Source organism: Ailuropoda melanoleuca, unplaced genomic scaffold, assembly GCF_002007445.2.
Source record: "Ailuropoda melanoleuca isolate Jingjing unplaced genomic scaffold, ASM200744v2 unplaced-scaffold11406, whole genome shotgun sequence".
In the NCBI taxonomy this organism is placed as follows: domain Eukaryota; kingdom Metazoa; phylum Chordata; class Mammalia; order Carnivora; family Ursidae; genus Ailuropoda; species Ailuropoda melanoleuca.
This window is the reverse complement of record NW_023179845.1, coordinates 20,795-27,604: the sequence shown is the minus strand read 5'-3', so window position 1 is coordinate 27,604 and position 6,810 is coordinate 20,795.

Sequence of the window (6,810 nt, the reverse complement as noted above, 5' to 3'; positions counted from 1 at the left end):
AGTCCATAGTCTCTCATGTTTCATTCCCCCTTCTGATTACCCCCCTTTTCTTTATCCCTTTCTTCCCCTACCGATCCTCCTAGTTCTTATGTTCCATAGATGAGAGAAATCATATGATAATTGTCTTTCTCTGCTTGACTTATTTCACTTAGCATTATCTCCTCCAGTGCCGTCCATGTTGCAGCAAATGTTGAGAATTCGTTCTTTCTGATAGCTGAGTAATATTCCATTGTATATATGGACCACAGCTTCTTAATCCAGTCATCTGTTGAGGGGCATCTCGGCTCCTTCCACGATTTAGCTATTATGGACAATGCTGCTATGAACATTGGGGTGCATATGGCCCTTCTCTTCACTACATCTGTATCTTTGGGGTAAACACCCAGTAGTGCGATGGCTGGGTCATAGGGCAGCTCAATTTTTAACTTTTTAAGGGACCTCCGCACTGTTGGAAAAGATTTTTTAATTAATGTACTTGGCTATTCTGGGTCAAAATTCCACGCTGTTTTTACATTTCTTATAAGACTGCATCCTATTTTGCCTGTATTATTAACAATTGAAATCCTGAAAATTAATTATATGCTTAAAATAACTGACATTCTGTAATGTACATTAGTGAACACCTAGAACTGAGGAATCCCTAGGATGCATGAGAACCCATTCTTGCTGACTACAGGAAGTGGACAATGGGTAACTGCTTAACATAGAACAAGACAGGACAGTTGCTTGGGTCCCATGGTTCAGAGCAGTCATTAGCATGAGATTTGGCCAATTTAGTTTCATTAATTCTTAACGAAATAGAGATCAGTAGAAGCAGTGAATCATTTTGTGAACTTAGGAGTAAGAGATGCATAGAAAATAAATGGGGGAAAAGTGACACTCCCAGGCCCCTGGGACTACATCTGAGAGAGTCAAGTGGGTGCACACTGTGAGAGCTGGCGGTTTTTGGTGGCGCACAAAGAAACAGAGACTGTCCTGGAGGGTTTAGTGAAGAGAGCAGACTGCAATTTCTCTGCTCTGGGCCAGAGATTTGGGTGTCGCCATTTTTGTTCTGACCCTCAGAAGAGGGGCGGAAAGCAATCAGGGAACAAAAGCAGGGAGGACTAGTTTCCACTGAGACCATCCCACCGACAGGTGGCAGGGCATCTCTGCCCAAGCAGGGTTACCTTGGAAACAGCATGGCAGGTCTGTTCCCCCCGAAGACAGGCTGGAAGAGCAAGTGGACAGCAACCCTATGGATCCCATAACATGGTAAATTACCAATGCCAGTGGAAAATAGTATATTGAGCTTGAGGCACTGCCTCATGGCTTATTTATTTTCAGGTAAAACTCTCCTTTTCTTTTTTTCTTTTTTTTATGCTTCTTCTCTATAACTTCTTTACCTTTTTCTCATTTCAACTAGATGTCTATTATATTAACTTTTGTTTCATGGTAGCTTTTTAACTTCTATTTTTTCACACCTATATTTTTATAGATATATGCTTTATTGCCCTTTTTTCACTATTCAATTGTACCTATATATATATATATTTATGTATATGTATATATATATATATATATATAGGCACACACACATTTTAGTTTCCTTGTAATTTTGAGAAGTATTGTCCTCTAACACACAATAAAATACAGCCAGGAATGCCTGAAACACCCTGGTTTTCCACACTGAGAGATTATAGCCAGCCTTCCCCTCACCTCACTTTTTAAATTTTTTAAAATTTTATCTTATTCGTGTGTTTCATTTTGGTTTTTTGTTTTTTTCTTTGTTTGTTTTTTTGTTTGTTTTGGTGCTCGCTTCTGACCGCTCTGGATTTTGCTAGCGTACATCATGCTTGGGTTGTGGGTGATATTTTGGACTCTGCTCATTCACTCAACCATCCCTCTACAGAATGATTAGGAGAAGGAACTCTCAACAAAGAAAAGAAACAGAAACAATGCCATCTGCCTCAGAATTAATGGATATGGATATAAGCAAAATGTCAGAAATAGAATTCAGGATAGCAATCATGAAGTCAATAGCTATGGTTGAAAAAAGCATGAGTGACATATAGAATCTCTAAAAGCAGAAATGAGATCTAATCAGGCCAACTAAAAAATGCTATGAATGAGATGCAGTCTAAATTAGATACTCTAAGAGCCGGGGTAAATGAGAGAGAAGAGAGAATTGGTAATCTAGAAGATAAGCTGATGGAAAAGAAGGAAGTAGAGGGAAACAGAGATCGGTTTTGCTAGTAGCCCATGAGAAAGGAGATGGCAGAGATTAATGATGCCATGAAATGTTCCAATGTCAGAATGACTGGGATCCCCGAGTGGGTGGAGAGAGAGAAAGGGCTAGGAGATATATGTAAGCAAATCAAAGCTGAGAACTTTCTAATCCATGTAAGGAAACAAGCATTTGAGGCCAAAAGGCAGAGAGGATCCCTCTCAAAAACAATAAAAATGGATGAACACCACGACATATAATAGTGAGGCTTGCACATTTTACAGCCAAGGAAACAATTGTGAGGGAGAGGATGTTCCTTACATATGGAGGAAGGCACATAAGAATAACATAAGACCTGCCCACAGAAACCTAGCAAGCCAGAAAGGGATCATGAGACATATTCAGGGTACTGAACAAAAAGAACATGCAGCCAAGAATACTTTTTCGAGCAAGGCTGTCACTCTGAATGGATGGAGAGACCCCAAGAATCACAAGGACCAGAAAGAAACAGAAAATCTTTACAAACAGGAACTTTATAGACAATACAACGGCACTAAATTCATATCTTTCCAAAGTAACTCTAAATGAAAGTGGGCTGAATGCTCCCATCGAAAGACACAGGGTTGCAGGGATAAAAAAGCAGGACCCATCCATATACTATCTACAAGAGATTCATTTTGATCCTTAAGACACCTCCAGACTGAAAATAAGGGGGTGGAAAAGCATTTACTATGCTAATGGGCCTCAAAGGAAAGCTGGAGTAGCAATCCTCATATCAGACAAAGTAGATTTTAAACCAAAGACCATAATAAAAGATTTAGAAGGAAATTATATTATTATTTAAAAAGGTCTATCCAACAAGAAGATCTAACAATTGTAAATATTTATGCTCGCAACATGGGAAAAGCCAATTATATAAACCAATTAATAATCAAAATAATATTGGTAATAATACATTAATATAGGAGACTTCAACACTCCATTCACAGCAATGGACAGATCATCTAAGCAGATCAGCAAAGAAACAAGGGCTTTGAATGACACATTCGACCACATGGACTTCATAGATATACACAGAACATTCCATCCTAAAATAACAGAATACTAATTCTTCTCGAGTACACATGGATCTTTCTGCAGAATAAACCACATACTGGGTCACAAATCGGGTCTCAACAGATACCAACAGATTGAGATTATTCCCTGCATATTTTCAGATCACATTGCTTTGAAACTGGAACTCAAGAGAAAATTTGGAAGGAATTCAAACACTTGGAAGTTAAAGAACATTTGGTTAAAGAATGATTAGGTCAACCAGGAAATTGGAGAAGAAGTTAAGTAATTCATAGAAACTAATGACAATGAAAACACATCAGTCCAAAACTCATGGGATACTGCAAAGTTGGTCCTAAGGGGGAAATACATAGCCATCCAGCCTCTCTCAAAAAAATTAGAAAAATCCCAAATGCACAAGGTAACCTTACACCTAAAGAAGCTGAGGAAAGAACAGCAAAGAAAGCCTAAACCAAGCAGGAGAAGAGAAATAATAAAAATTAGAGTAGAAATCAATGAACTAGACTTCAGAAAAGCCATAGAACAGATCAATGCAACTAGAAACTGGTTCTTTGAAAGAGTTAATAAGATTGATAAACCTCTGGCCAGGATTATCCAGAAGAAAAGGGAAAGGACCCAAATAAATAAAATCATGAATGAAAGGGGACAGATCACAACCAACACCAAGGACATACAGACAATTTTAAGAACATAGTATGAGTAACTATATGCCAACAAATTAGGCAATCTAGAAGAAATGGATGCATTCCTGAAAACTTATAAACTACGAAGAGTGAAACAGGAAGAGGTAGAAAATCTGAACAGACCAACAGTCAGCAAGGAAATTGAAGCAGTAATCAAAAACCTCCCAAAAAAAACAAGAGTCTAGGCCAGATGGCTTCCTAGGGGAATTCTACCAAACATTTAAACAAGAAATGATACCTAATCTACCAAAGCTGTTTCAGAAAATAGATATGGAAGAAAAATTTCCAAACTCATTCTATGAGGCCAACGTTACCTTGATCCAAAATCAGACAAAGACCCCATCAAAAAGAATTACAGACCAATATTCCTGGTGAACATGGATGCCAAAATACTCAGTAAGATCCTAGCCAGTACGGTCCAACAGTACATTGAAAGGATTTTTCAATAGGACCAGGTGGGATTTATTCCAGTGATGCAAGGGTCATTCAACATTCACAAATCAATGAATAGTAAAGCACATTAATAAAAGGAAAGACTAGAACCATATGATCCTCTCAATTGATGAAGAAAAATCATTTGACAAAACACAGCAACCTTTCCTGATTAAAATTCTTAAAAGTGTAGGGATACAGGGAACATACCTCAATATCATAAAAGCCATGTATGAAATATCCCAGAGTGAATTTCATTCTCAATGGGGAAAAACTGAGAGCTTTTCCCCTAAGGTCGGGAACACGACAGGGATGCCCACTCTCACCACTATTGTTCAAAAGAGTACTAGAAGTCCTATCCTCAGCAATCAGACAAAAAAAAAAAAAAAGAAATAAAAGGCAATCAGATTGGCAAAGAAGAAGTCAAACTTTCTCTCTTCACAGATGACAAGATACTTTATGGGGAAACCCAAAAGACTCCACCTCCACATTACTAGTACTTATACAGCAATTCAGCAATGTGGCAGGGTACAAAACCAATGCCTGTAAATCAGTTGCATTTCTACACACTAAAAATTTAACTGAAGAAAGAGAAATGAAGGAATCCATCCCATTTAAAATCGCACGAAACTATAAGATACCAAGGAATAAACCCAACCAAAGACGTAAAGGATTTGTGTTCTAGAAACTACAGAAAACTTATGAAAGAAACCGAGGACACACAAAAAGATAGAAAAACATTCATGCTCATGGATTTAAAGAATAAACATTGTTAAAATGTCTCCGCTGCCCAGAGCAATATACACGTTCAAAGCCATCCCTATTAAAATACCATTAACATTTATCACAGAGCTGGAAGAAAGAATCCTAAAATTTGTATGAAGCCAGAAAAGACCCTGAATCACCAGGGAAATGTTGAAAAAGACAACCAAAGCTGGAGGCATCACGGTGTCTGATTTCAAGCTATATTACAAAGCTGTGATCATCAAGACAGCATGCTACTGGCACAATAACAGATACATATATCAATAGAACAGAATAGAGACCCCAGAAATGGACCCTCAACTCTATGGTCAACCAATCATGGAGAAATTGGGAAAGAATATCCAATGGAAAAAAGACAGTGTCTTAAAAAAAAAATGGTGCTTGGAAAATTGGACAGCCACATGCAGAAAAATGAAATTTACCATTTTCTTACACCATACACAAAAGACAAATTGAAAATGGAGGAAAACACTCAATGTGAGACAGGAATCCATCAAAATCCTAGAGGAGAACACAGGCAGTAACCTCTTCAACATTAGCCACAACAACTTCTTGCAAGAGACGAAAGGGCTGGTATCAAAGGTCTATAAAGAACTTCTGAAAGTCAACACCCAAAAAATAAATAATCCTTTCAAGAAATGGGCAGAAAACATGAACAAATACTCCTCTAAGGAAGACATACAAATGTCTAACAGATGCATGAAAAAACTTATAACATCACTAGCCATCAGGGAAATACAAATAAAAAACCACAGTGAGGCACCCCCTTACACCAGTTAGAATGACTACAGTTAACAAGACAGGAGACAACAATGTTGATGAGAATGTGGAGAAAGGAGAACACTCTTACACTGTTGGTGGGAATGCAGGCTGGTATAGCCAGTCTGGAAAACAGTATGGAGGATCCTGTGGAAGTTAAAAATCGAGCTGTCCTATGATCCAGCAAGTGCACTAATAGGTATTTACCCCAACGACACAGATCTAGTGAAAAGAAGGGGCACCTGCACCCCAGTGTTCACAGCAGCAATGTCCATTATACCCAAACAGATGAAGGACCTGAGATGCCCTTCAACAGGTGAATGGTTAAAGAAAATGTGGTTCGTATATACAATGGAATATTACTCAGCCATCAGAAAGGATGAATACCTACCATTTGCATCAACAAGGATGGAACTGGAGGGTATTAAGTTAAGTGAAATAAGTCCATCATACAAAGACAATTATCACATGGTCTCACTCATATGTGGAACATAAGGAATAGCTTAGAAGACCATAGGAGAAGGGAGAGGGAAAACTGAAGGAGAAGAAATCACAGAAAGAAACAAACCATGAGAGACTCTGGCCTCTGGGAAACAAACTGAGGGTTGCAGAAGGGATGGCTGTTCAGGTCTGGGGTAGCCAGGTGATGGTATTAAGGAGGGCATGCATTGAGATAAGCACTGGGTATTATATGCAACTATGAATCATTGAACACTGCAATAAAAACTAATGATGTACTACATGTTGGCTAACTGAACATAATAAAAATATAAAAAATATAAACTAACATTTTTTCCAAGGGCAGATAAATGATTTTTTTAAATTACAAACAACTGCTTCTGTGGGAAAATGCAGTTTGAAGTATCTTGAATAGCCAATAAACTGAATAAAATC